At 49.9% G+C, this 10932-nt stretch overlaps 1 long non-coding RNA gene across 1 annotated transcript; it reads right to left on the minus strand.

The window, feature by feature from the left end:
* Positions 1-701: 701 nt before the first annotated feature.
* Positions 702-2215, minus strand: LOC135828613 (uncharacterized). The gene is made up of 2 exons (XR_010555726.1): positions 1881-2215; positions 702-1493 (listed from the first exon to the last, which is right to left on the minus strand). It is a non-coding gene; the product is annotated as an uncharacterized LOC135828613 (long non-coding RNA).
* Positions 2216-10932: the final 8717 nt, after the last annotated feature.

Here is a 10932-nt window from a genome sequence, read left to right on the forward strand (position 1 = left end):
TCGCCCATCTGCGTATAAGCCCATCCGCGTATAAGCCCATCCACGTATAAGCCCATCCGCGTATAAGCCCATCCGCGTATAAGCCCATCCGCGTAAAAGCCCATCCGCGTAAAAGCCCATCCGCGTATAAGCCCATCCGCGTATTCGCCCATGCCCGCGCAAAAGACCAGGGTTTGTTCGAACATCACAAAGCTTCATCGTACAAGCCCATGGGCCTAGGTCATACCGAGAGTCCATAAATCATGGACTCTTGGCCATACCATGTACGTAGTCATTCACATTATAGTTTTTTTCGTACATTTCAGCACAATCATCGGTTGTTTTTGTTTGCACAGTGGTTTTCAGCAATGTACTTCTCACTTCCTTGATACTTTTCAATAGCACAATGTTGGTGTCGGCGTATAAGCCCATGACCGCGTATAAGCCCATGTTCTCGTATAAGCCCACCGAAATGTCCTTGTGAAACAGATAAGCCCATGGGCTTATCCTCGGGATTCTACGGTACTTCGAAGTACTCTGATTTTCTCAGATCGAATATTCGAGTATTTTTCTTCTCCTAAAAATTACACACCAATGACATGATACAACCCTGATTGAATCGAGTGGCAGTCATTTTTCTCGGGTACATTGGTTGGTGGGTCATTTGGGCTCTCTCTACTCGTGAACAAATGTTCATCACACAGTCTGCACATCAATATCTGCCGACTGCTGCTCTGAAACTGCAGATTTCTGTGGTAAATGCATGTACCATAATTGAACGAGTGCTCTGATTTATTCCAAGTACGATTATTTATGAAAAAACCGAGCGAGTGCTAGTACTCGAGTATTCGGTAAAATTGTTTCACCCCTACTAAAATGACATGCTATACAGCTTTTATGGTATGTTTAATAATGAATGTTCGGAATGTGGATAAAGAAATGAGACATATATTATATTTTTGTAATCAGGCCTATTTTTAGGGGTTCAAGAAAAGCTTGGGCACTAAATGTTATAGAATAGCGTGTAAGAGATCTTACAAAAGTGACAACATACTAGTAGTAGTATTAGAGTTTCAGCATCCCAAAATCATGATTAAAAGTGTGTTTAGTATCAAGCACACATTGTACCTGTGAGGAACAGCATGAGCCTAAATGAGAGCACGGTCAAAATCTGTGCGAGAGAATTTAAAAGGCATGCCAATGCCTTGGAAAATATGTATCGCACCGCCTGCCAACTCTCAACACAATGATATGTGTAGAACCAGCATCAGCATGTGAATATACTCGCCCGCATGCACACACCAACACAATCTTGAACCCGCGCACCGTGCGTGCTCACCGCATGCGCACGCACACACACACACACACACCATGTACCAAGTGTATGCGGTCGCAAGAGAAGCACGCAAATCTGCAAATGCACTGGATGTGCACACACAATTTTTCTCTTACTGCAACGATAGCGGACAAGATCTGAATGGGCCAGATCAAGACTGGTGCCAGATAAGTCCAACCTGCGAAGCCAAGGGAACACACAAACACACCCACAAACACACACACGCATACACACACACGCACACACACACACACACACACACACACACACACACACACACAAACGCACACACCCACACACACACCATTGTGGGGTGTGCGTGCGCACAATACACATCAGTGACTGGTTTGAGATTAATGATCAAAACAATTGTCACCTTCTGATGAAGCCTCATCACCATCATTTCTGTTAGCGGATATTGACACATCAGTACAATGGCTGGCAGATAACAGCTAATGTGCCACTAAGATTCATGGAGTCAAACAGTGCTGCAAGCTGACCAGCTCAACGCTGCTGTTCAGCACAGCAACAGGAGCAATGATTTCTTGCAGTATGTCCACATTACCTGCTGCAAGACTTGAGCTCTTCTAGTGCTGAGTGGCGGGCAAAATATCCCAGGGATGTTGATGGTACCATGATCGCCGTCCTGACTGCTGATTCTACTTTCCATGTCACCATGGTTACGTCATCAGGAGATTTGGTGCCAGACCTAGGTTATCCGTGACAGTGTGCCTTGACGGTATTGGCATGCAACATATACTGACAAGACCATCGGAAGAAGCTGCTTACTGCTTAGGTTTCGACTGCTTTCTTTCATAGGGTTGGCACCTGCAGTGGACATTGGTAACATACACAGGCGTTTGTGTTCGTGCATACACGTGTGACCCCCCCCCCCCCCAACACACACACACACAGACACACACAAGCAATAGGACACATGTACACACGCAAGGCGCATAGCCGGCAGCACTTCAAGGTTGCTGAAGCATCTTGAAACAAGAGGATGATGTCAATGCACCCCCGTGCAACACGCTGTACCCTCTCTCCGTACGACTGCCAATAGGAAAAAGCCCTCGGATAACCAGTCCACTCCTGGCTGTGGTACCTCATTCATGCACACACACACACACACACACACACACACACACACACACACACACACACACACACACACACACACACACACACACACACACACACACACACACACACACACACCCACGACACACAACGTTGCTCAAACATGCACACACACACACACACACACACACACACACACACACACACAAACAAACACACACACACATACACACACACACACACACACACTCCTTCCTAAAAACTCCTTTCGTCTCCTACTGCGTGCTGTAGATGGCTCCATTCGCGGGCTTGCAAGGCCTCGCAATGCGTCCAACAGCGGAAAACAGAGTCAGAGTGACGAGACCCGAAGTTCGTCCTGTAATCTGCTCAGTTGACTTTCCGCTGTGGAATTCTACTGGGAACTGTCCCAGGGACGACCCTGGAAGCCCAGAGTCATCCCTGAGAACTGAAAGCTAACAAAAACTAATCAAACAATGAGAGCTACAAAATTCCTAACTGACTCCTGTAGACACACACACACACACACACACACACACACACACACACACCTGTCCTGTCCTGTAGAGCCACTACCACTAGGGTCACGTGGGCCCCGGAGGGGCATCAGAGAGAGAGAGAAAGAGCACGCCACCCGATTGCGCTCCAGATGCGAGACTAGTCGGAACCGGCGAGAGCAGATACATATATGAGGGAACTTGTCCCGTTCTCTGGCCGTTGGTCGGTGGCAGTGCGTTGAACAGCGATGGCGGATGCATCCCTGGGTTGAGCGGAAACAACGATTGCAGGTGCCACAATGAGCATTGCAGCACCTCCGAGCGGTAGTGTCACCGGTGACAACAGCAGCTGGTTGGGTCGGTACTGGGCACGAGGTAGAAGCGGAGCAACGATGCACAGCCAAGCCTCCGCGGCTCCGGAACCAACGATGACACCGAGGGCACTGACATGCACCTCTCTGCTCCGAAACCGGCTTCTGCCGTTCAGCCGTGCACTTGCGCCTAGCGAAGTCACCATGACGTGCGAAGTGCCGGGCGCATGTGAAACAAGTCACCGGTGCCGGTACGAGGGGATCCGGGGCGTCCGACCTGTAAGCCAACCTCCAGTCTGGGCGAGGGTCACATGCCACTCTGTACCAGTCCGCTTCAAGGTCTCGTGAGCGGAGTTCCTTTACAGCGCAGTCTTTCCACCGCCGACGTGGGCCATGTGCCAGGCGACGAGATGGCAGGGTGCCGAACAGCAACTGTTTCGGCAATCGCACGTCGTCCATGCGGGCGACATGGCCTAGCCACTCGAAGCGCCGATGCTGAACCTTGGTGACGATGGTTTCAGAGTCACCCCACCACCCAAGCAGCTGGCTGTTGGATATGTGGTCATCCCAGCAATGATGGCGTGTGATACCCAATATCGACCGCACGCATCGCATGTGGAAAACAGACATGCGACGGAGGTCCTGCTTCAGCGGCGTCCAGCACTCGGACCCATACATGAGCAGAGACAGGACACAAGCATCGGGCACGCAGCGTTTAATATGAAGATCTAAGTTCTTGTTCCTGAAAACAGATTGCTGCGGAGCACCACAAGCCCGGGACGCACTTGCCTCCCGAGCGCTGATATCCTGCGAAGATCGGCCGCCACAGTGGATGATTCACCCCAGGTACTTGAACTCCGGCACACACTCAATGTCCACACCGGCAAGCTGTATGGGCACCTGGTCCGCAGCAGTGACGCCAGCTCCCGCAACCAAGAACTTCGTTTTGGTCGCGCTCACGGTGAGGCCGAACTCCGAAGCGGTTGAGTTGAACAGGTCCAAGGCAATCTCAGCACCAGCACGCGATGTTGCAAACAGGGAGGAATCGTCCGCGAACTGTGCCTCTAGGGCGGTGGCAGCGTTGTCAGCCCGGCGTGCCTTGCGATATAGTTGACCCTCACCATAGTGGTAGCTGAACTCGAAACCAACGCCAGGAATACCTCTGACCCTCTGTTGCCACTTGGTGACTACTGCCCACATAAAGATGTTGAAGAGGACAGGAGCGATAGTGCAAACTTGCAAGCCGTTGGCGACGCTAAACGAATCCACGTCTGTGCCACTCACTCGCAATACTGCAGACATCTCATCGTGGAAAGACCGGATTGCTGCAAGCATGGGGGGAAGGGGGGGGGGGGACACCAGCACGGGAGAGCACCTGCCAGAGGCACTTACGGGGCACAGAGTCGTAGGCCTTCTTCAGGTCGATGAAGACGAAGAAACCCTTGGTTGTATGCTCGATGGTCTTCTCGAGCAGCTGACGTACGCTGGACACCATGTCCGTGCAGGATCTGCCTCGCCGAAAGCCGCTTTGTGATTCCGGGAGGAAGCTGCTGGCCAGGCCCTGGAGTCTTGTCTGAATGAGACTCGCCAGGACCTTGCCGACAACATCGAGCAGTGCGATGCCACGCCAGTTGTCGCATCGGGTCAGGTCCCCATTCTTCGGAATTGGCACCAGGGTAGCGTCTACCCACTCCTGCGGCACTTGGCCGGCACACCACACACACACACACACACACCAGTGCACGTCTGCGGGCACACACCCACACACACACATCAGCGCATGTGAGCGTGCTCACCCGTAAACGCCCGCGCGCGCACACACACCCACACACACACATCAGCGCATGTAAGCGTGCTCACCCGTAAACGCCCGCGCGCGCGCACACACACACACACACACACACACACACACACACACCATGTACCACACACACACACACAAACACACACACACACACACACACATCATTGCATTCACTGGCGCGTGCGCGTGCGCACACACGAATGCAAACACCAGTGAACGCCCGTGCACACATACACACACACGCAGACATGCACACACAGACAGACAAACGCACACACACACACACACACACACACACACACACCAGTGGATGTGCATGTGCACAGGCACACACACACACACACACACACACACACACACACATACTCACCAGTGGACTCTCACAAACACACCAGTGCACGCATGCACCACCCACTCATACATGTGCAGGCAAACAATTAAAATCGGTCCCAGCATACATCCTGAGGAACCAGGCCCTATTTATCAAAAGCCATCTCCCATTTGCAACTCGAAATGCTTATACAGTCGACCTACCCTTATAACAATAACCCCTATAACGATATTACCCTTATAACGATATTTTTCGGTCAAACCATATCACTCCATTGACTTTCGTATACAATGCCTTACCTCTACAAGTATAACAATATTGCTATAACGATACTACCTCTATAACAATATCCAGTAGGGAATATGTAGAGTCCACTGTCAAGGTAGGGCAAGCTTCACTTGATAAGTCGCTGGGACATGACGAAATGCAATGGGGGCACCCGTGGGCACCTTGCCGTGTACATAATGTGCATGTACATACGTTTTGACTCTATAAAGAGTGCAAAAAACGAACTAAACCCATAGCATTATGACGTACGGGTAGGAATGAACCAGTTACCCTTATAACAATATTTCTTGGTCGGACGCAAATATCGTTATAAGGGTAGGTCTACTGTACCAAGTGTCCATAAACAAGAGTATGCAATTGTGATCTCTTTTCTATGGGCTAGATGCGCGGCGCGCTGCCTTCATTACATCATTCAGCTGCAGTCCGGGCAGTGACACTGCGGAAAATCAAACACCGCACTTTCCATCTGGTTTGAAATGAACTTTTGTACGGAACTGGAGTTCACACGCCAACATTTAGAGTTCGCGTAGGCACTGGAAGGAATGGAGCAAAAATTGATGGGCTCGTAGGAGAAATAGTGAGTTTGAGTGCATACTTTCAGAGCGTGATGAAGGCAAGTAACAACACGTTAGTTACGTAATGAACGCAGCGCGCCACGCACTTACCCCTAACCACAGTTGCATACTCTTGTTTTATGCACTCTTGATTATATTGAAGAAACTAAATCTCAGCTATGTTGAGAAAACGATGTAATGTCACTGACAAAAGACAGGCGCACCTGTCATTTTCGCAAGCTTGTGACATTTAGCAGTGACCCTTCATACAGTTGGCGACTGCATTTCACCTTCCTTTTTGCCACCACCGCGACTCCTTGTGTCACAACCACTCGCTCACACAGCGCAAACTGTTCATGTCTTGTGCAGCGACTTTCGGAACTGGTCGCCGGGCAGCATGATGCACGAACTATTCTTCTGTCAGCTTGACAGCTTCCCCATGCTTCTGCCAAACTTTCTGGTCGGCCTTCACGAACAACACAGCCATCACGATTCAGTATCCGTAAACTTTTCACGGTTATCAGCGCAGCACACCAGAAGGTCAAGGAATGAGATATGCTGCTTGGTATCGATCTATCTTACAACCTTAGAATAGTTAGATCGTTACAGGGTCGTTGATTTACGCCCAGAGTCATCAACTCTGCAATAGCCATACCTACTCTGTACTACGATAATGACATTGTAGAATCAGTGGTATATAGTCCGGGAGCTGAAATCTGTAGGATGCTTTTTATTTTCGGGGTATGCCACTTCAGAGGGAGGACTTGAAACTTCGCACAGAGGTAGGTAAGGGTCTCTAGAGGACGATTTGAGAACTTGGCCGTCCCGAAGCTGTGCACCAATGCCGGTACGCGGTGCAAGGAGGTTTGTTCGCTCGTCGAACACTATTTCGTTGCCGTGATTTCACAGTTTTTGCGCCATTCAGCGCTTGAAAAATGGGGAAAATCAGCGGGTTTCGCTGACGTAACCAGACATTTTCATGCGAATGACTCAATTTTGCTAGATTGTCAAGAGAAACACAAAGAAACACGAAGCGAAACGCAAAGTCACACCGTCGATGAAGCATTTTTCATTCTGTTTGTATAATTGTGTCGTTCTGAGTTCTGAAGTAACATACAGTAGCTGGTTCGTCGGAGGAGGACATGACTGGTGTTCCTGAGATTGTCGTGCGTAACGGCTAAATGACTTGCCACTTGACCCTGATGTCGACAGGCAGGTCTCGTAGGAACTGTCCGTCTCCATCGAGGTGACTCTGGATTGTTTTTACCAATAGTGTTTTGTAGATTGATCCTCACTACAAACAAGAGTACTCCTGCTACAAACGATTTCCTGCTAGTCAATGAGCGGACTGACAACGTGTGTTAAAGGTGGTAAGGTACACACCATGGCAGCTGCCTTGAACGGAATCTTTGATTATACCAGTGAACGTAGAAATGCATGACTTATCTTGAATAACGTCTCTTTGAATCATTGTTTTGTTGAAGTTTCGGATGCTGCACAATGACATGCGCGTACGTGGAAGCATTCACATTGTAGAAGATCATGGGATGATTATTTCCCTACTTCATTCAGTCCTTTGTGTGGGAAATTGAGTAGTAGTAGACGTAGTATATTTTAGGAATTTCCGCAAACGCAATCAGTAAATGTGGCGGTATCATAATCATTTTATAACTACAGCTACGGTGCATCATATTTATGTGAACAAAGGCTGAATGCAGATATGTAAACAGTGTCATGGACGCGATATGCATCGGCACCACCGCATACATCCAGGCAAGATGATGTAGCGCAATATCTGTGTTGAACGGTTTTTGATCCCTTCATCATGGAGAACAGTATCCATTCTTCATCCGGTTTGCGATCCTCTGCTCTGTGCTGCCAACGACGTCCACTTGTTGCTCACATGTGTAGTGCTGCTGAGCGGGTTGCCACATTCGGACATGCATCGGCGAGTACCGTAAAAGCCCGTAATAAGGCCCTGGGCGGAAGCGTTAGTGACGGTCCAGAACATGGGCGCTAATGATTGGGTTGTCACATTCGGACATGCACCAGCAAGTATAGTACAGGGTTGGGGTGACCCGTTGCACTAGAAGCATCCAGTGCTGTAACCTTTGCGATGTTTGCAGCTATGCCGAGCAGTTATCTCCTGGGTTCCGACTGCTGCTCCGTGGAGATGATAGTAGGGCACTAGACAGCGGCTTTGTAAATTGCCATTCTGGAATGCTACCTCAGAGCAGCCGATGATGGTGACATTCTTGCACAGCATGTTGTTGGTAACACAATCACAGCAAGTTCACTGGTGATGATTAACTTCTGGCCGCGTGTTGCATGTTTCTGAGATTCGTAGATAATGACGCGCGCGTGCATGAGTGTGTGTGTTTATATGTATGTATGCGTGTGAGCATCTGCATGTGCGCATCCACGTGTGTGTGTGCGCGCGCGTGTGTCGTGCACATGTACACGTGTATGCGCGTGTGTGTGTGAGCATTTGCATGTGCGCATCCACCTGTGTGTGCGCGCGCGCGTGTGTCGTGCACATGTACACGTGTATGCGCGTGTGTGTGTGAGCATTTGCATGTGCGCATCCACCTGTGTGTGCGCGCGCGCGCGTGTGTCGTGCACATATGCATGTGTATGCGTGTATGTGTGTGTGTGTGAGCATTTGCATGTGCGCATCCACCTGTGTGTATGTGCGCACGCGTGTGTGATGAATGCGCGCATGTTCGCACACATGTATGTGTGTGTGTGTGTGTGCGCGAACAGAGAGTCACATGTGTGTGTGTGTGTGTGTGTGTGCACTCATGCACACTCGCATACATGTGAGTACACGCTTGCAAGCGTGTGTGTGCGTGCGCGCGTGTACACAAGCTCGCTCACATGCACGTGCGCGCATCCACCTGTGTGTGTGCGCGCGCGTGTGTATGTGCGTGCAAGCGCGCACGCGTGTGTGTGTGCGTGCACATGTACACGTGTATGCGTGTGTGTGTGTGTGAGCATTGGCATGTGCGCATCCACCTGTGTGTATGTGCGCACGCGTGTGTGATGAATGCGCGCATGTCGCACACATGTATGTGTGTGTGTGTGCGAACAGAGAGTCACGTGTGTGTGTATGTGTGTGTGTGTGCGTGTGTGTGCACTCATGTACACTCGCACACATGTGAGTACACGCTTGCAAGCGTGTGTGGGCGTGCGCGCGTGTACACAAGCTCGCACACATGCACGTGCGCGCATGTATGTTCTATCTTGTTATGTTGCCTATCCCATGCTCTCCTTTGGTGCTTCCACGTAGACGTCTGTCGTAGTTCCCGAAGCGCATGTGGAACTGGCAGTGATTGTCATTCTACCTTTGTTTCAAACAACGTCTCGTTTTCGAGTTACATGATCTCTCACAGGATCCACAAAGTATTTTGTGCAAAAGCAGCTAGGCTCACCTGAACCAGTGAAGAACGAGTACCGGAACAAACAAGCTGGCAAACTGCAACGGAGTTGACACCACCAGCAGATAAAATACTAAATAGGCCAGGCAGAGTACCGACATGGGTGATGATGATCTTGCACGTCCGGTGACTGGTCACTGGTGCATACGGCTGTGGCACTGGCAGTCAGGAGTCAGGGACGCGGAGGCCGACTTGTCAGCAAGCAACATCTCGCCTACTCTGCCGGAATCTTCGCTCGACCTCAGTCAGACCTGGAAATATACTTTTGAAACTTTGCTTGCACGCGTTGCAGAATTGCCGGAGTAGGCGCGAGTATTATTGTGCACTATTGCTGGTACACACTCTATGTTGCGCTTTTGTCCAGAAGCGCCATGCTTCGTGACTAGTGGACCTGACGATGGCAATGCTATTCTCACTTTCAGCGGCCAAAATCGTAATGAAAATGTATGTCACGCTTTGAGAAAGTAAGCTTGCAGCGTCGTCATCTTCTGGACAGGCGCATAGTCACTGATTTGGAATTTTGAGCGTGCGCACCTACTTCTCAAACCGAGAAGTCGGCTGAGAACGAAAAACATTTGCGCCTAAATGCTTGACAATTGTGAATTTGATCGTCGAACAAAATGCGTCCTCGCGATGTCCGTGCACAGCTTTGGGATGGCCAAGAACTCGAAAGCCCTTCTCTGATAGACCCATAACCCATTGCTGAAGAGATCTTGTACTCCATCTCGCCCGACCTGGAGCGCCACTTTTTTGAAGGTCGGCTCCCTGACTAATAGGGTTTCTGCGTCGAGGAAGGCAAATTAGGTTGAAACCTGATTCCACCCCGCAATCCTTGTCATATCGAGTGCATGCGACATAGTCAAAAGATTATAACAAGCCAGAGAGGTCTACATTCGACGGAAACAAAGCCTCGCAGCAAGGCTATGCTGCATCGCTCCGGCTACTAGTACTACTACACAAAAATTGTAGGCTTGTAGGCTAGGATCCAGGACTGCTAACAGTTTTCCACTTCCAGGCTGCTCACAAGTCACAGTGCTCATTGAACTGCAAACTGTGCCAAGTGCCAACCCAGCGCCAAGCCGAAAACCTCTTCGACAGGCCAGGGGGGACGCGATTTCACTTTCTGGGCACTTGATGGGCCATGAATCATGATGGCCGGCTCGATCGCTCTGCTTCGGTGCAAAAAAACTTTAAAAAAAAAGAGTTGATCAGTGATTGTGACTGTGATGACTGTAATTATTATGTAGATGATGAAGACACGCTCGATACTCAGAATCCCTTGAGGACTGACGATGGC

The sequence above is a fragment of the Sycon ciliatum genome, chromosome 12, assembly GCF_964019385.1.
Source record: "Sycon ciliatum chromosome 12, ocSycCili1.1, whole genome shotgun sequence".
Classification (NCBI taxonomy): domain Eukaryota; kingdom Metazoa; phylum Porifera; class Calcarea; order Leucosolenida; family Sycettidae; genus Sycon; species Sycon ciliatum.